At 40.1% G+C, this 20,308-nt stretch overlaps 1 pseudogene; it reads left to right on the top strand.

Annotated features, from left to right (window-relative positions):
- Positions 1 to 706: 706 nt before the first annotated feature.
- Positions 707 to 1,529, top strand: LOC145536189 (heterogeneous nuclear ribonucleoprotein A/B pseudogene; annotated as a pseudogene).
- The last annotated feature ends 18,779 nt before the right edge of the window (positions 1,530 to 20,308 follow it).

Below are 20,308 nucleotides of genomic sequence, written 5' to 3'. Positions count from 1 at the left end.
CAGTCCATGGGTCATAAAAGTCGGTCATGCCTGAGCGACTGTAATGAATGGAATTGCAATACATTAGTTTCAGGTGTATAACACAGTGATTCAGTTATCTTATATACTGTGAAATGATCACAAGAAGTCTAGTTAACATCGTCACCACACCAAAATTTTTCTTATAATGAGAACTTTTAATAGCTACTCGCTTAACAACTTTCAAATAGAAAATACAAATATTATTAACTGCAGTTACCACTCTGTACATTACACATTCCCCCTGTGACTTAAGTTTGTACCTTTGAGCCCCTTGACCATTTCTCCCACCTCTGGCAACCACCAATCTGTTCTTTTGTGTGAGTTTTTCCTTTTTTTTTTTGGCAGATTGTTTTCATAGTTGTCCATGTAATAGTGAGGTCATACAGTATCTATCTTTATGACTTATTTCACTTAGCATAATGCCCTCAAGGTTCATCCATGTTGTAGCATATTCAAGATTTCTTTTTTGTGGCTGGATGTATTCCATTGCGTATACAGGCATATTTCACTTATTGTGCTTGACTTACAGCACTTTGCGGATAATGTGTTTCTTTTTTACACATTGAGGTTTGTGGCCCTCTTGTATCTAGCAAGTGTACTGGTGCCATTTGTCCAAGAGCACTTGCTCACTTCTTGCCTGTGTCACATTTTGGCAATTTCGAGGAGCCGCGTGCCTCGGCCTAGAATGTCGGAAGCGGGTGAAGAGCAGCCCATGGAGACGATGGAGCCACGGAGAACGGACATGAGGCTGCCCCTGAAGGCGAGTCGCCGGCCAGCAACCAGAACGGCGCCGAGGGCGACCAGACCAACGCCAGCCAGAATGAGGAGGACGCGGGAACAATGTTCGTTGGTGGCCTGAGCTGGGATACCAGCAAAAAGGATCTAAAAGATTATTTTACCAAATTTGGAGAGGTCGTTGACTGTACAATAAAAATGGATCCCAACACTGGCCGGTCAAGAGGGTTTGGATTTATCCTCTTCAAAGGTGCAGCCAGTGTAGAGAAGGTTCTAGACCAGAAGGAGCACAGGCTGGATGGCCGTGTCATTGACCCCAAAAAAGCCATGGCCATCAAGAAAGACCCAGTAAAGGAAATTTTTGTAAGGGGTCTGAATCCTGAAGCCACTGAGGAGAAGATAAGGGAGTACTTCGGCGAGTTTGGGGAGATTGAAGCCATTGAGCTTCCAATGGATCCAAAGTCGAACAAAAGACGAGGCTTTGTTTTCATCACCTTTAAAGAAGAAGAACCTGTGAAGAAAGTTCTGGAGAAAAAGTTGCACACCATCAGTGGAAGTAAGTGTGAAATCAAGGTGGCTCAGCCCAAAGAGGTGTATCAACAGCAGCAGTATGGCTCTGGGGGTGGTGGGAATTGCAATCGAGGGAACCGAGGCAGTGGTGACAGCGGCGGAAGTGGAGGTCAGGATAGTACAAATTACGGGAAGAGCCAGCGACGCGGTGGCCATCAGAATAACTACAAGCCATACTGAGGCTTCAGCAGGAGTGCCTGACTGACCACACGCTTTGTTTTGGTATCGAGTGAACACGATTATATACCAAATTTAATTTGGCAAACTTGCTATGGCCTGTCCCACGTGCATCTTATTTAAACTTTTCCCCCTGGAAATTGTTCTCCTGTTTAATATTTCCAGAGCTCTAGTTGTTTAGGCAGCATGTGGTTTCTCAAGAGGCCAGAGTGGCATTATGGGCTGATTTTTATTACCGGGTTACCCAGAACCAGATTGAAGGGTCTGCTTCCTGCTGCCGCTCTGCAGCCTGGACCTGTGGACCCTGGTTGTAAAGAGTAAATTGTACCTTAGAAAACCAGTGTCACCTTTTTTTCACCTTTTAGTTTTATATTATTTGTGTCATACATTTCCTATAATGGAAGTGTTAATTTTACTGTAGTTTTTGGTACCTTTTGGGAATCTAATGTATTGTAAGGTATTTTACACATGTCCTGATTTTGCCACGACCTGGATATTGAAGCTATCCAAGCTTTTGAAATAAAAATTTAAAAACCAAAAAAAAGAAAAAAAAAAGAACACTGTGTTTTTATAGGCCGTTTTGGGGGTATTTTCAGAAAAGATGTGAATTCTCTTGTTTACCTATTTCTATTTGCCAAATGGGGTTAGTACTGTATGGATAAGAATTGCTGAGGGCTTCCCTGGTGGCCCAGTGGTTAAGAATTGGCCTGCCAATGCAGTGTACACGGGTTCGATCCCTTGTCTGGGAAGATCTCACGTGCAACAGAGTAACAAGTCCCATGTGCTACAACGACTGAGCCTGAGGGCTGCAACTACTGCAGCCTGCATGTCCTAGGGCCCATGCTCCGCAATTAGAAGCCACCTTATGAGAAGCCTCCACACCACAACTAGAGAGTAGCCCCTGCTTGCTGCATCTAGAGAAAGCCCATGAGAACTAATGAAGACCAAGCCCAGCCAAAAGTTAATAAATAAAACTGTTGTCAAAAAGAAAAAAAAAAAGAATTGATAAGGAATGTCAACCTGGTCCCTTTTCATGAGGTGACATCCCTGAGTCACTATCACTAGGCCTGCACTTCTCAGACACATGTAGGTGAAAGATGGGGTGGGGAAAGTCTCGAGTGAGAGAACGCTGTGCTGCAAAACGGGGCCGAGCTCCATTCCTGATGAAGAGTTCAGGCACGAGCCTGGACTCTAAAGGAATCTTCCTAAGAAACTACTGTTCATAGGATTTTCTGGGAAGGCAGCATCCTAACATTCCCCTACTTTTGTTCTAGATGCTCCAAATTCTGTTCACTGCTCTTCCTTTATGTGGAGGATAGAGGGGAACAAACCATTCTGGCCCAAAGGAACTGCTGCTTCAAAGGAAGCACAGGAGACTCCATCAAGCCCAGAAAGGCTCTTCTCCCTTTTCTCCCCTGCCCCCACCACAGGAGCCATATTATTGCATCATCTCTGGCTCAGGAGTGACAATCATGCCTTCAAAGGTATTCTGTCTCATTCAGAATCACTGAGAGGACCCCAGTGCCTGACGATTAAACGCTAAAAGGGAACCTTTCCGTTCAGTGCTGCTGGAAGCAAGAGGGCCGCCCTGCTTAATAGTCCAGATGAATGGATCATTGAAAAGAAGCAACGAGACCTCGGCTTTCTTCATGCCGTCTTCCTCATGTGACACTGCCAGGCTACAAACAAAAAGAAAAATGAACTGAGGAGTTACTGTCAAATTTTTGGGCACAGTAATGGTAATAAGTTTATGTTGCAAAAAGAAATGTCTATCTTTTAGAGAAACATGCTGAGTTGTTTATACATGAAATGATACGTGGGTTTTGTTTCACAATAAATGTGGAATGCTGACAACTTCCCGTAAACTGGTAATTGTTCAAGTTGGTGGTATGTGCATGGTAGACCATTACGCTATTCTCCATGCTTGTATATATATTTGACCTTTTCCATAATAAAACTTAAAGAAAAAAACCTGGTCATTGTGTTTCCTTTTCTTTTGTTGGGCTTTTTTTTTTGCCTTCCTTTTGTATCTTGATCTGAAAATTTAAACACATTACAATTCATAAAACGTTTAGCTCTAAAACGTTAATATCTTTGACCTGATAGATATGCTTTTGCTGCCCAATTTGTTATATCACAGAGATTCTTTCATTCAAACATTTACGTCATGAAACGTGCTAGGCAGTGGAAGCATAGAAATTAAAGTTACACTGGGTATTAGATGATATAAGGGATTATTAACTTATTGGCTGAGTTAATGCTATTGTAGTTATGAAAATGCCATTTTTTAATGAGTTGCATACTGAAATACTTAGTGTATTTTACCTGGAATATCTCAAGGACAAGAAAAAAATCCCTATCTGAAGCAAATGCCAAAATGCTAACAGATGTTATACCTGAGTGAGTGACAAGCACTGTAGATGGCATTAATGACACAACTCCCTTCACTTTCAAGGATGTTTGAGTATCTTCATGCTGTGTGTGATTGGGGGGGATGCTTTCCAGGAGCTCAGTCTAGTGGAGGAGACAGAGGGAAGGGGGTCAGGAGAATCTGAGTGACAGGGAAGTAGGGAGGGAGGGGGTGCTCTGGGTACAAGAGGAGTCTCACCATCAGGCTGATTTGGGGAGGGTGGGTGAGAAATGGTTGACCATGAAAAGGTGACTCTTAAGCCAGTTCTTTCTAAAGTCAGTTTTATTACAAAAGTAATGCGTGTCCATCCATGCAGTGAGTAGCCAAGCCTTGTGCAAGCAGAGACCGGCACTGTAGGCAGCCGGACTCTGTACCACATGGCAGAGTCAGGAGAAAGGACGTGCAAGATGAGGAGACGAAAGTCACTCTCAGACCACACTGGACAATGCAGGAGAGCGACAGTGTACGTGTGATGAGAGATCCACTGATCAACAGGGGTCTGACTTGACCCTGAGGCCACGGAGAGCTATGGGAGGATTTTAAGCAGGGACTGCCATGCTGAGATCTGTGCTTCAGGAAAACTCAGTCTTCCAGCAGGAAGGAAGAAAGGTAACATCAGGGGAAGGGGGTCTGTCTGTAATGTGTCCCCAGAGGAGGCACCCTCTGTCGATCGCCAGCCAGGGGAGGGCACAAAAAGGGGGCTTTGTTGTGATGCAGCCCCATAGGAAGTGTCTTCCAGAAATCAGCTGCTGGCCTGAAGGGTCCCCTATGTTGTGCCTCTTTGAAAATCGCACAAAGCTGCCCACTGAATGTGAGAATCTCTCAAAAGAGCCGCTCCACTGGGCTGATGCAGCCCCCTATGGCCTGGTTTGGCACCACACGTCTCACGGACTGACCCCAACTTGGTTGGGTGCCACAGGCCTTGTGCAGCTACACACCACCACTCTGGAGTCACACCGCTTAGCTCTGAATCCCACCTGTGTGACCTTGGGTTCGGGCGGTACTTATAACCTGCTCGGGCCCTCTGTCTCCCCAACTCTAAGATGCGTCCTACAGTGACTGTGTGGAGCACACAGCAATGGTGATATCAGGCACCTAGCAGGGTCCCTGACAGAAAGTCAGTGCGTGTTCAAAACCCTTGGCTATTAAAAAAAGAAAAAAAAACTCTTGGCTATTATTAAGAACCTTCTTCTAATATTAAGTTTTACTTCTTGAAAGCAAGGTGGGCAGAATGATATTGGCTTTCTCACCACTGGAGTCTGTCAGAATCAGAGTCGCTGTCACTATCGTCACAATGCTTCTTGTGTTTTCTTTTAGATGACTTTTTCTTCTTCCTTTCCTTGGATCTTTCTTTTGAATGACCAGACTTCTTTTTTTCTTGTTTTCTTCTGCATAAAATATAAATAAAGTTTTATTGGGAATCTTCAATGCCAAAGCGTTACTGCCCACAATATAAGGAACTACTCCTCCCAAAGACAAGCTTCCAAAGAGCGCATTAGTGATGTGCACACAAATGTCACCTCCTCTCCCCCACACCTGCACTAAAGTGTCATTAAGAATGACATACTTGAGGGACTTCCTTGGCAGTCCAGTGGTTAAGCTCTGTACTTCCACTGCAGGGAACACCGGTTCAATCCCTGGTGGCGGAAGCTAAGATCCCACATGCCATGCAGCATGGAAAAAGAGAGAGAGAGAGACAGAGAGAGAGAGACATAAAGAGAGGTTTAAAGAATTATCAAGAGAATTAATGACAAAAATGATTAATGTCCTCCAGGATTAAGGTACCTAAGAGGCTGTCTGACCAAATCCCCGTCCCCCTCAAAGGCAGGCTGGCTGATAGAGCAGCCCCAGCTCTGTCTACCTGCTCCTCCTTCTCTATTCCAACCCAGTGGTAGAAGAGGGGCCACATGTGAAAGCGCAGTGAGTGGAACCACTTCATCATCAGGCCAGCGCAGAGCTTGTCACGGAGTGACACTGAGCAATTCCACCCCGGTTTGACTTCTTTTAAAAGGGGGATGATGATAGTGATGAGGGAGCAGGTAGAAACAGGATAAATCAAGTACAACGTCAAGTACAGCACTCATGGTTGGGAGCTCTTCTTAATATTCAGGATATTCACGTGCCCCAAGACACCTGTAAACAGCTCTTGTACAACCATAAAACCCTCAGTCTGGCCTGGCTTTCATGTGGCACTTCTCAGTGGAGAAAGGGAATTCCAGAAGTTAGAGGAGAGACAGAGGGGGAGGGGAGGGGAGGGGAGGGGAGGGAAGGGGTAGGGTGGAGAGCAGGGAGGGGAGGGAGATGAGGTGCAGGAGAGAAGGGCAGCGATGGGGAAGATGGAAACTCTTCCTGATCTACAACACAGGCCCAAGTAAAGGGCAAACATGCCCCATTGTAGGGTGCCTGTAGCCAGAGGTGGGGAGCTGAGTCCAGCCCTGTATGCAGAGCTCCACAGTTACCTTCACCGTCAAAGGAACGGCCCCTTGCCCCACTCTTCAAGGTTGAGTTGCCTATCTAGATTTGGGGGGATAAAAACTCGATTTCAATTCTATCTATTAAAAAAAGAATTAAGTATTTCACTTAGATCTACTAAGCAATGTTATGGGTGTTTTACATGCTCTGCTTCATTTAATTAAAAAAAAAAAGAAACTCTACGAAGAAGGTGTTATCAACATTCCCATTTTACAAATGAGGAAACTGAGAAATAGGCATTATTAAAGTGACAAGTTACTGAAAGAGATGCTTTTTGGAAAGCGTATTAATCTCTACTTAGTAAACATTGTGGGAAAGGGCATTATCTATCTAGATTCTTGGGGAAAAACTCATTTTCAATATTCTGTATTGAAAAAAAACAACAAAACTAAGTATGTTACTTAGATCAAAGCAATGTCCTTGGTGTTTTACATGATTTGGTCCATTTAATAGAAAAGAAAATCTATGAAGAAGGTTTTATCAACATTCCCATTTTATAGATGAGGAAACTGAGGCACAGAGGTATTAAAGAAGTTAATAGTAAGTGAAGGAGATACTTTTTCGTCAGTAAATTTATGTATACTTAGTAAACTTCGTGGAAACGGCACTGGTACATAGATTTACAGAGAAATAAAACTCGATTTCCAATCTATTTAAAAAAACAGAATTAAGTTTGTTGCTTAGATCTCTGAAGCAATGTACTCAGTGTTTTACACGCTCTGCTTAATTTAGTTAACAAAAATCTACAGGGAAAGTGTTATCAACATTCCCATATTACACATGAGGAAACTGAGGCACTGAGGCATTAACGAGCTTACCAGTAAGTGAAAGCGATGCTTTTCGGTGAACATCTTTAATCTATATTTATTAAACTTTGTGGGAAAGGGCATTGTGTATCTAGATTTCTGGGGAAAGTTACTCGATTTCAATTCCATTCCAAAAAAAAATCAAATTAAGTACGCTATTTAGATCTACTAAGCAATGTCCTGTGTGTTTTACATGCTCTGGTTCAGTCAATTAAATAAAAATAGACAAGGAAGGTATATCAAAATTCCCATTTCATAGATGAGGAAACTGGGGCACAGAGGCATTAATGAAGTTACCAAAGTGAATGAGATGCTTTTGATGAGTGTATTTATCGGAACTTTGGAAACTTTGTGGTAATGGGCATTAACTGTCTAGATTGTGGGCTATATAAAACTCAATTTGAATTCTATTTAAAAAAACCCAAAATTAAGTACGTTACTTAGCTCCTCTAAACAATAATCTCAGTGTTTTAATTGCTCTGTTTCATTTAATTAAAATATCAATTAGGAGGGTGTTATCAACATTCCCAAGTTATAGATGAGGACTTTGAGGCAAAGGGGCATTAATGAATTTACTAATAAGTGAAAGAGATGCTTTGATGAACATATTTATAGACATTTAGTAAAATTTTCACAAAAGGTTATTGACTATCTAGGTTGTTCATGAAAGAAACTCAATTTCAATTCAATATAAAAAAATCAACTATGTCACTTAGATATACTATTCAATGTCCTTAGTGTTTCACATGTTTGGGTCCATTTAATTAAAAAATATATATGAGGAAGGTGTTATCGATATTCCCATTTTATATATGAGGAAACTGAGGCATAGAGGGATTAAAAAGTTAATAAGTGAAAGAGAGTCTTTTTGGTCAGCAAATTTATGTATACATTTTAAAGTTTGTGGAAGGGGCATTGTCTATCTAGATTGTTGGTGGGAAAATACTCGATTTCTAATCCATCTATTAAAAAAAAAGTATTAAGTATGTTACTTAGATCTACGAAGCATGTCCTGGGTGCTTTCCATGCTCTGTTTAATTTACTTTAAAAAATCTACCAGGAAGGTGTTATCAACATTCCCATTTTATATATGAGGAAACTGAGGCACAGAGGCATTATTGAATTCAGTAGTAAGCGACAGACATGGTTCTTGGTGAGCGTACTTATCTGTACTTAGTAAACTTTGTAGGAAAGAGCATTGTTTATCTAGATTGTTGGGTAAATATACTTGATTTCCTTTATATATTTTAAAAAAATCAAATTTCTGTATGTTACTTAGATCTACAAAGCAATGTCCTGTGTGTTTTACATGCTCTGGTTCATAAAATTAAATAAATGTCGACAAGGAAGATACTATCAACATTCTCATTTCATAGTTGAGGAAACTGAGGCACAGAGGCATTAATGAAGTTACCAAAGTGAATGAGAAGCTTTTAGGTGAGCGTATTTATTGGAACTTTGTAAACTTGGTGGTAAAGGGCGTTAACTACCTAGATTGTGCGCAAAAAACCTCGATTTCAATTCTATTAAAAAGAAAACAAAATTAAGTATGTTACTTAGATCTGCTAAACAATGTCTTGGGTGTTTCACATACTCTGCTTCATTTAATTAAAAACAAAATCTACGAGGAATGTGTTCTCAACATTCCCATTTCATAGATGAGGAAACTGAGGCACAGAGGCATTAATGAAGTTACTAGTAATTCAAAGAGATGCATTTTGGTGAGCGTATTTATCTATACAAGTAAATATTGTTGGAAGGGGATTGTCTCCTTAGATTCTTGGGGAAAAATATTGACTACTATTCAACTTTAAAAACTTAAGTATGTTACTTAGTTCTAATAAGAAGTGTCTTGGGTGTTTAACATGCTCTGCTTTAATTAATTAAATAGAAAATTTAGAAGGAGGTGTTATCAACGTTCCCAATTTATAGAGGAGGAAACTGAGGCACTGAGGCATTAATAACGTTACCAATAAGTGAAAGAGATACTTTTGGGGGAGCGTTTTTATCTATACTTAGTATCTAGATTATTGCAGAAAGTTTCACACATTGAAATACTCGATTTCGATTCTGTATTTTAAAAAATCAAAATTAAGTGCAGTATTTGGATCTATGAAGCAATGTCCTGTGTGTTTTACGTGCTCTGGTTCAGTCAATTAAATAAAAATAGATGAGGAAAGTGTTATCAGCATTCCCATTTCATAGATGAGGAAACTGAGGCATAGAGGCATTAATGAAGTTGCCAAAGTGAACGAGAGGCTTTTTGGTGAGCATATTTATTGGAACTTTTTAAACTTGGTTGGAAAGCGCATTAACCATCTAGATTGTGGGGGATATAAAACTCGATTTCAATTCTCTTTCAAAAAAAAAAACCTAAATGAAATATATTGCTTAGCTCTACTAAGCAATGTCCTGGATGTTTTACATGCTTGCTTCATTTAACTGAAAGGAAAAAGATCTACAAGTAAATTCTCTTCAAAGTGCCCATTTTAAAGAGGACACAACTGAAGCACAGAGACGTGAATTAAGTTAATAGTGCTTCAAAGAGATGCTTTTTAGTGAGCCTATGTATCTATACTTAGAAAGCTTCATGGGAAAGGGCATTTTCTACCTAGATTGCTGGGAGACAAAACCCGCTTTCAATTCTATTTTAAAAAAGTAAATATGTTCTTTACATCTACTAAGCAATGTTCTGGGTGTTTTACATGCTCTGCTTCATTTAATTACAAAAAATCAACTAGGAATGTGTTATCAACATTCCTAAATTATAGATGAAGAAACTGAGGCACAAGGGCATTAGTGAATTTACTAATAAGTGAAAGAGATGCTATTTGGTGAATGTATTTATGGATATTTAGTAAAATTTTCACAGAATGTCACTATCTAGATTGATGGTGAAAAAAACAAACATTCAATTCAATGTAAAAAATAAAATATGCTACATAGACCTACTATGCAATGTCCTTAGTGTTCCACATGATTGGGTCCATTTAATTTAAAAATACATATGAGGAAGGTGTTATCAAGAGTCCCATTTTGTAGATGAGGAAACTGAGGCACAGAGGGATTAAAAAGTTAATAAGAAGTGAAAGAGGTTCTTTTGGTCAGTGAATTTATGTATACATTGTAAAGCTTGTGGAAAGGGCATTGTCTATCTAGATGATCAGGGAAAAAAACTTGATTTCCAATCTGCCTATTAAAAAAACAGAATTAAGTATGTTATTGAGATCTACAAAGCAATGTCCTGGGTGTTTTCCATGCTCTGCTTAACTTAGTTTAAAAATTCTATGAGGAAGGTGCCATCAACATTCCCATTTTATAGATGAGAAAACTGAGGCACAATGCATGAATGAAGTTACTAGGAAGTGAAAGATATACGTTTTTGTGAGCATAACCATATATACAAGTAAATGTTATTGGAAAAGCATTATCTATCTACATTGTTGGGAAAAAAATTGTCTCGATACTCTCTATTAAAAAAACCAAAATTAAGTATGTTAGTTCTACTAATCCATGTCCTGGGTGTGGTAGATGCTCTGCTTCACTTAATTAAAAAGAAAACATACGATGAAGGTGTTCTCAACACTCCCAGTTTATAGATTAGGAAAGGGAGGCACAGAGGCATTCATGAACTTACTAGTTAGTGAAAAGAGATGCTTTTTAGTGATCGTATTTATCTAGACTTAGTAAACTTTGTGGGAAAGGGCATTGTGTATCTAGTTTGGGAAAAATACTCGATTTCAGTTCTATATTTAAAAATAATCAAAACTAAGTATGTTACTTAGATCTACTAAGTTTGCCCTGGGTGTTTTACACGCTCTGATTCACTTAATGAGATAAATATCAACAAGGAAGGTCCTATCAACATTCCCATTTCATAGATGAGGAAACTGAGGCACAGAGGCATTCATGAAGTTGTCAACGTAAATGAGAAGCTTTCGGTGAGTGTATTTATCCGAACTTTGTATGTTTTGTGGTAAAGGGTATTGACTATCTAGATTGCAGGTGATATAAAACTGGATTTCATTTATCTTTATTAAAAACAAAAACAAATTTAAGTATGTCACTTAGATCTACTAAACATATCCTGGGTGTTTTACCCACAATATTTCATTTAATTAAAAAGAAAATCCACAAAAATGGTGTTATCAACATTCCCATTTTATAGATGGGGAAACTAAGCCTAGAGTCCTTAATGAACTTATTAGTTTCTGAAAGAGATGCTTTTTGTTGAGCATATTTATCGATAGTTAGTAAAATTCTTGGGAAAGGACATTAACTACCTCGATTGTGAGCAAAATAAATCTCGATTTCAATTCTGTTTAAAAAAACAAAATTAAGTATGTTAGTTAGATCTACTAAGCAATGTTCTGGGTGTTTTACGTGCTTTGCTTCATTTAATTAAAAAGAAAATCTACAGGGAAGGTGTTATCAAGATTCCCATTTTATAGATGATGATACTGAGGCACAGAGGCCTTAATGAAGTTACTAGTAACTGAAAGAGATGCGTTTTGGTGAGCACACGCATGGATACCTAGTAAACTTTGTGGGAAACTGCACCGTCTATCTAGATTAATGGGGAAAAACAACTCTATTTCAATTCTATTAAAAAAAAAATTAAGTATGCTTCCTAGATCTACTAAGCAATGTCCTGGGTGTTTTACATGTTCTGCTTCATTTAATTAAAAAGAAAATCTACGAGGAAGGTGTTATCAACATTCCCATTTTATAGAAGAGGAAACTGAGGCACAGAGTTGTTAACGAAGTTACTAGTTAGTGAAAGAGGTGCTTTTTGCTGAGCGTAATTATCTTTATTTAATAAACTTTCTGGGAAAGGGCAGTGTCTATCTAGATTGTTTAGGGACAGAACATCATTTCAACTCTCTCTTATAAAAGAAAAATGAAGTATGCCTGTTAAATCTACTAAGCAATGGACTGTGGTTTACGAGCTCTGCTTCATTCAATTAAAATGAAATTCCCAGGTATAGATGAGGAAACTGAGGCACAGAGGCATTAATAAAGTCACTAGTTAGTGAAAGAGATGTTTTTGGTGAGCGTATTTATTTATACTTACTAAAATTTGTGGGAGAGGACATTCTGTATGTAGTTTTTTTCAGAAAAACACTCGATTTCAGGTCTATATTAAAAGAAATCAAATTAAGTATGTTACTTAGATCTACTAAGCCATGTCCTGGGTGTTTTACATGCTCTGTTTTGTTTAATTTTAAAAAATCGACTAGGAAGGTGTTATCAACATTCCCATTATATAGATGAGACTACTGAGGCACAGAGGGAGTAGTGAGCTTAGTAGTAAGTGACACAGATGCTTCTTGGTGAGCGTATTCATCTATACTTTGTAAACTTTGCAGGAAAGGGCCTTGTCTATCTAGACTGTTGGAGGAAAAAATCTCGACTTCAATTCTATCGATTACAAAAAATTAAATATGTTGCTATATCTATTAAGCAATGTTCTTGGTGTATACATGCGCTCCTTCATTTAATTAAAAAGGAAATCTACAAGGAAGGTTTGATCAACATTCCCATTTTATAAATGAGGAAACTGAGGCACAGAGACATTATTAAAGTTACAAGTTACTGAAAGATGCTTCTTGGACAGTGTATTTGTCTATACTCAGTAAATTTTGTGGGAAAGGGCATCATCTATCTAGATTATTGGTGGGGGGGATATACTTGCTTTCAATTCTTTGTACAAAAAAAAAAGTATTTATGTTACCTAAATCTAAGCAATGTCCAGGTGTTTTACATGCTCATCTTCATTTAACTTAAAAGAAAATCTACAAGGAAAGTGTTATCAACATTCTCATTTATGGATGAGGAAACTAAGCACAGGGGCATTAATGAAATTACTAGTAACTGAAAGAGGTGCTTTTTGGTGAACGTATTTATAATTAGTAAACTTTGCGGGAAAGGGCATTGTGTATCTAGTTTGTTGGGGGAAACTACTCGATTTCAGGTGTATATTTTAAAAAAATCAAAACTAAGTATGTTACTTATATCTACTAAGCTTACCCTGGGTGTTTTACATGCTCTGCTTCGTTTAATTAAAAGAAACATCTACTTGGTGGTGTTATCAACATTCCCATTTTAGAGATGAGGAAACTGAGGCACAGAGACATTAAGAAAGTTATTAGTAAGTGAAAGATGATGTACTGGTGAGCATACTTATCTATACTTAATAAACTTTGTCGATAAGGGAACCGTCTATAAATTTTTGGTGCATTTTGAGTTGAGATTTTTGTATATGGTATAAGATAAGGGTTTAATTTTATTTTCTGCTTGTGGCTATTCAGTTCCTTGTTCCAGATTACATTTGACTTTAACTCATGTATTTTCTGTTACTCCATGACTTACTTATGCCGTTGGCCCTTGTTTACAGTACATGGACACGGAATTAAACAATTATGCACACGCGCACACACAAATGACAGGGAGGAAAAGGATGACAACTATGAAGAAAGAGAACGTAACAGGAAAGAAGAGCCTTTGTAGTTCAGATGAGACTCCCAGGGTGGCTCTGCACACAGTGTTTCAGACGGAGAGGAGATCATGTTGCTCACCCATTTCTCCACCCACATGGAAGACCACTAAGTAAGTGCTAGACCCCTTCTGGGAAGATCTTTGCTACCTCAGAGTCTGCCAAACGGGCTGGAAGGAAAATAAGAGGATGGAGCCAACACTGGACAAGCTCAGCTAATAAAAGTCTCCAGGCTCAGTAGCCTTGATCAAAGCCATCCGGTCTTCTTTTGTATTCACCAACCAATCGACAAGTCTCTTTTTGTAATGTTTCCTCTTCTCACTGGCTATCAGCTAAGGCTCCTATTTTATTTTCGGGGGGGGGGGGACATTAGTTGAATTTTCCTTCCATGACCTCGAAGCCTTTATTGCTAAAGATTTCCTCTCAGTACTGATTGTTTGGATCAGAAACTTAAAAACGACGATGAAAAGGTCATCTCTCTACCTTCTTTCTTGCTTTCCTGGAATTTGGTGTGGCCTAGCCAGAGGTGTGTCTCAGGGCTCAGCCAGAGCAACTCTTCCACCTTCGCTTCACTCCCAAATCCCTCAGCACTGCTCTGGGGAACTACATGGGAAATACTAAGAAGTGTGTAAAGTGTAAGGAGTTTACCATCTAATTGAGAAATCACAAAATACACATATACCTACACACATACCACATTCACCCATGTACACACATACACACACACACACTGGTCATCCTTTCATATATATACATATATATATATATATATATATATATATATATATATATATATAATTTTTTTATTTTAATTGGAGGCTAATTACTTTACAATATTGTGGTGGTTTTTGCCATACATTGACATGAATCAGCCATTGGTGTACATGTGTCCCACCATCTTACTTCCATATATTTAACAGTGACTTGCACTGGAAGTAATGTGTGATTGGGATCCGATGAATTGGTCCCATTTTAAGAGCAGTAAAAGCTCAGAAGACAAGAGTACTGTGAGCTGGGAAGGCTTCTTCCAAGAGATAGAGATTGACCTAGAACTTGAAACATCTGAAAGTCAATGGGATTGGCAAATTGCATTTCTTTCCATCGAGTAGACTAAAAGCAAATAGTTTTTCCTACTCCTGGCAAGGACCAAAAATGTCATTTGAGGTTTCCCCCTGAAGGATGCTCGCAGAGAATGCGGCTGTAGAGAGCAATCCTTTGAGGCTTGAGCCCAGGCTGTCTTAGGGTAATATATCCTTAGTGAGGTGCCTGGTTCCTGCTTCATCAAGCTTGCTTGTCATAATAGCCTAATAGGTCAGGCAGAATTTAAAGAAAAATCATGAAATTTTACGCTTAAGGCCTGGTTAGAGCAAAGAGATGCTCTATCCCACCGTCTGGACTGGGATGACTCGGCCACAGTGACTCGGAACAAACCCGAAGGGCCCATGGTGTCCTGAGATAGGGCAGTGAATGCAAAAACAGAATCACTTTTATTGCCACATAAAACCACCAGTAGTAGTAGATATCCAAGTCTGTCTTTATTTCTTCTTCCCCTTTCTAAGGCAGGAATTAGATACACAAAAACCCCCTCCCCTGGAGTTTTCCTCTTACTGTATCAGTGTAGATACAGAAAAACTTATATCCTATAAAAACCAACCATAGGGGCTTCCCTGGCTTTGTGTTCCCAATGCAGAAGCCTGAGTTCTATCCCTGGTCAGGGAACTAGATCCCACGTGCGGCAACTAAGACCCAGCAAAGTAAAAAAAAAAATAATATCTTTTTAAAAACCAACCATAAAAAGTCACTTTTGAGGCAATCAGGTAATTCTGAATACAAGCGACTGGGTGATGACACCAAGAGATTATTAGTACCATTGAGGTGCCCGGATGGCTCTGTGGTTATGTAGGAAAAAGCCTGTATTTTTAAAGAAAGTACACATAAAGATATAAGGATGAAAATACATGTCTTGAGTTCCTCTCAAATTAGCACCGCCAGAAGAGGAGAGTGAGTGGGGAGGGGAGGAGGAGAAAAGGACAGAAAGAAGAAGGGAGGGAACAAAGAAGAGGGAAGAAAAAACAGGATAGATGAAGCACGTTTAGCAAAATCCTGATAAATATTGAATCTGGACGATGATTTCTATGAGGGTTCATTATTGAATTACTGTATTCTTTCTACCTTTGTGTATGTTTGAAAATTTCATGATAAAAGTTATTTAAAAAAATAAAAAGTCAAATTGCTTAAGACAAACGACAGTAATAGAAATCACTCTTTACATTTTTAGTCAGTTAATATTAATAAAGTATCTTTCCATACTTCATCTCGCATCACAAGAATTCTGAAAATAGCAAGACATACAAACAACCTAAGCATGCATTGATGGTTGAGTGGATAAAGATGTGGTATACATATACAGTGGGGTATTATTCAGTCATGAGAGAGATGGAAATCTTGCCATTTGCCACAACATGGATGAATCTAGAGGACATTATGCTAAGTGAAATACAGACAGAGAGAAACTAAAAAATTAAAAGAAAAAAGAAAAAGCATTCTGTAAGGTGATTGATTTTTATTTTAGCTAGTAGTAGTCATAACAATAGTCACCCTATTTTACACGACTCTCAGAGAGATACAAGGCGTGCTCAGTGTCATGTGACAAGAACTTGGGGCCAAAGTTCTGGTTGTGTGAAGGCAACTAAAGAACAATGCTGTGTGCTGAAACCAGATTCAAGTGTTCCAACTCTAAAGCCTGGCATCTTTACTCAAAACTCTGGTCTGTGTTTGGGGAGGGGATAGTTAGTGTCATCATGCACCCCATAACTTATCTGATGAAAGGTGCACACACTCTTAAAATTTACATTCAAGTTCAGGGACTTCCCTGGTGGTCCAGTGGCTAAGAATTCATGTGCCCAATGCAGGGGGCTCTGGGTTCGATCCCTGGTCAGGGAACTAGATCCCACATACTGCAACTAAGAGTTCACGTGCTGCAACTAAAAATCCCGTGTGCTGCAACTAAGACCTGGCACAGCCAAATAAAACTAAATAAATACATATTAAAAAAATACGTACACCAGAAAATTTTACTTTAAAAAATCTTTTAAAAAGGAAAAATATATCATTAAACAATTTACATTCAAGTTCAAGAAGGCCCATGATTTCCCTGATGGCCAACCATGGCCTCCAAGTCAGGAAGCTGTGTCCATCCTTGTGGCTGAGCGCAATAAATGCAGTGAGCTGAGCTGGGAGCCAAGTTAGAGACTCTCCCCCTCTCCTCCACATCCTAAGACCCTGATTTCATTATCACTGCCCCTGACCAAAACCACTACACTGATCCGTGTCCAGATGCTGGCATTCTGACTCCTTTCATAATTCTGACCTCAATCTACCTTTTAAACTTTATTTCTCACCCACGGTAGTGTTACCTTCAGGCTCTCCTTCCGACTCCCTCTCAAAGCCACACTTTCGGTCTTCCCTGGTGGCTCAGTGTAAAGAATCCGCCTGCCGATGCAGGAGACATGGGTTCAATCCCTGGTCTAGGAAGATCCCACATGCTTCGGAGCAACTAAACCCGTGCGCCACAAATATTGAGCTTGTGCTCTAGAACCCGGGAGCTGCAGCTACTGAACCCTACGTGCCACACCTGCTGAAGCCTGTTCGCCCTAGAGCCCGTGCTCCCCAACAAGAGAAGCCACCACAATGAGAAGTCCATGCACTGTAACTAGAGAAAAGCCCGTGCAGCACTGAAGACCCAGCACAGCCAATTTAAAAAAAAAGTCACCCTTTATCTGTACTCACCTGGCCACATCTGGCTGTGTTGGGGTTCCCTGAGACAAGCTTGCACTCATGCCTCCTGGGGCTGCTCGTGCTACCTTTTTTTTTTTTTAAGTGTAGTTGATTTACAACATCAAGCTCCCTGTTTGATTATTTTATTTTATTTTTCATGCTATCTGTTTTCCCTGGGATTCTCAGCACAACCTGCTCAGCATCTGCCAGTATCTGATCCATCCCGTGGGGTACAAACAACACCCTTCCCACAAACACCAAACCCGCTTCTACCACGGGCTGCTAAGAATAGTCTTTTCAAAGCTGTGAATCTTGGCCCTACCTTTGGGCTGTGTAACCCTGGGAAAGTCACTGAACCTCTCAGAGCCTCCATTACCTTGGTTAGGAACTAAAGAGAATGATGGCCCCCTCCTCGGGCCAATAAGATCGATTAGTCAGGCCCGGGTGCACAGTGAGCTCCCATACGGTGTCACCAGCATGAACAAGCATGGCCATGTGGCATTCTTACCAACTCTCATATCCATTCAGGAGCAGGGGTGATACTCCATGTCCAGCATCTTCAGTCGTGGTGCAGGCCCCCAGTCAGTCCCGACCCCTTAACTCAGCATCAGCGGAAGTTATCTGAGCCCTCACCATGGACCTTTCTTGTATTCCTTCATGTAAATGTCACAACACTGTCCAGCAGCTACCATCATGATCCTCCCCCTACAAAGGTGGTATCTGAGGCACAGAGAGGTCAGTTAATTTACCTCTAGCCACACAGCAAGTTAGTGATGGTAGGGCTGGACACTCTGTCTCCAGAATTTTCAGCTTCTTTCTCTCACATGGACTGATCTCTCTCTCTCCAGACTGTGAGAACCCATGGCACAATAGCTGTGTCTGGAATCATGACATTCTCCACACTGCCTGAGGTAGGGCCTTGTAAACACAGCAGCCAACAAAGGATTACTGACTGAAGCATACATAGGGACAAAAAACATGGCAGCGACACGTTCTCAAGAAAACTCTCTGTCCTCATTGCCAACTGCCAGAGAATAACCATCATCTCTCTTCTCTCATGGACCTTTGTGAATAAATAAATAAACCATACAATTGACTAAAGTCAGAAGTGTAAGACAGGGACTTCCCTGGTGGTCCAGTGGCTAAGACTTCGTGTTCCCTATGTAGGGGGCCCGGGTTCAATCCCTCGTCAGGGAACTAGATCCCATATGCTGCAACTAAAGATCTTGCATACTGCAACTAAGGGTTTACATGCTGCAGTGAAGACTGAAGATCCTATGTGCTGCAACTAAGACCTGGTGCAGCCAAAATAAATAATAAATAAATATTAAAAAAAAAAAAAAGAAATGTAAGGCAGCATAGGATGGCTATTGGTAGCACTTTGTTTTTATCACCTCAGTTAATTCTCACAATAACCTGGTGAGGTAGTTACTATTGCTATCCTCGTTTCACAGATGTAGAGACCAAGATTAAGTGAGAATGAGTAACCTAACAATTTAGCTAGCTAGCAAGTGGTTAGCACAGCCAGGATTTATAGGCCAACAATCTGGCTCCAGGGCCCTTCACTCCCATCAATCTAATACATCAAACCATGATTCGTGGTTATTACTTGAGGCTCCATTCAGTATTTAAGGTTTTAAAAGTGTGAAGTTAAGTAAAATTTAAAGAAAAACACTATCATGACTGATGCCAAAGTAAGGCAACGTTTGTCAAGGGTCACATGGGTTACTACAGTTGGGAAAACACAAATTCACTGTGGAAATCTGAGCTGTAAAGGGACACACTTCCTGAGCTCTCATAGAATTCTTAGCTAGTCTAATGCAAATCATGATGAAAACTCTAATAGGTCTCTCATGAGATAACTAATATTAAGACAAAATTGTGCATAGGATATCCAGCCAAGAGAGGCAGAGGCTTGCTGAACTCAACCAGGGCCAACATGAGGAGGAAACGTCTTGGTTAAAATCAGGAAGAGGTATCAGATTGCCATCTCTTACCATCTTTTTGAAAAAGAATTGGTCACCAACCCCTTTTTTAGTTAATTTCTTAGCCACTCTCCAGAAACATGAAGCAAAAGGTATTATGCGTTAGGCACTGTAGGTGAGATGACCTGGTCCCATGATACATTCAGGAGCCCACAAAAATGATTTGGTTTCTGATCTCAAATGGGGTTGACAAAAACAGTTGTGTAAGATAACACAAGATAAGTACATGGTCAAGTATAGGGCCCATTGTTAGGAGTTATTTTCAGTATTTAGGATATTAACAAGCCTTGGGGCATCCATAAAACACTTCTTCAAGGAAAAATCATAGAGCCTGCAATCTAGCCTGGCTCTCTTTTATTTGACAATGAATAAAATTTATTTATTCCTCAGAAAGGGCTCAGGAAGGTTTCTAGAAAACATGATGAGGCGAGATAAGGGGGTGGGGGAGGCAGCTGCAAGAAAGCAGGTAATTTAGCCACGTCCACAGGAGTCCACCCCAGGGTACATGTATACCTCTAGAGGATTTACAGCCAGAAGCAATAGGGGCTGTTTATAAAGATGTAGCACAATCCATAGTTGCAACAAAGGCAAAAACAAAAGGAAGGGGTGCTCTCTGTACCCCTTGAGTGTTCTAAACACTGTGCAGGTTTCCACACTTGATATTTGATGTGGATTCGTTACTAAAATAGGCTAAGGGCCTTTCTTAAGGGAGTGGGCTGGGGTTTTGTTTTGTTTTCATAGCGCATCTGAGCACCCCACCTGCTCAGAAAACCCAGCCCTGAACTCCTGCTCCTGGAGACCGCTGGAGTATGGCAGACTCGGACTTCAGCCTCACTGCAAAAACTCAGAGCAAGCAAAG

The sequence above is a fragment of the Giraffa tippelskirchi genome, chromosome X (assembly GCF_054371585.1).
Source record: "Giraffa tippelskirchi isolate mGirTip1 chromosome X, T2T-mGirTip1v1.2.pri, whole genome shotgun sequence".
In the NCBI taxonomy this organism is placed as follows: Eukaryota; Metazoa; Chordata; class Mammalia; order Artiodactyla; family Giraffidae; genus Giraffa; species Giraffa tippelskirchi.
Note: the sequence above shows the minus strand (reverse complement) of the source record. Positions and strands in the feature narration are given on the sequence as shown.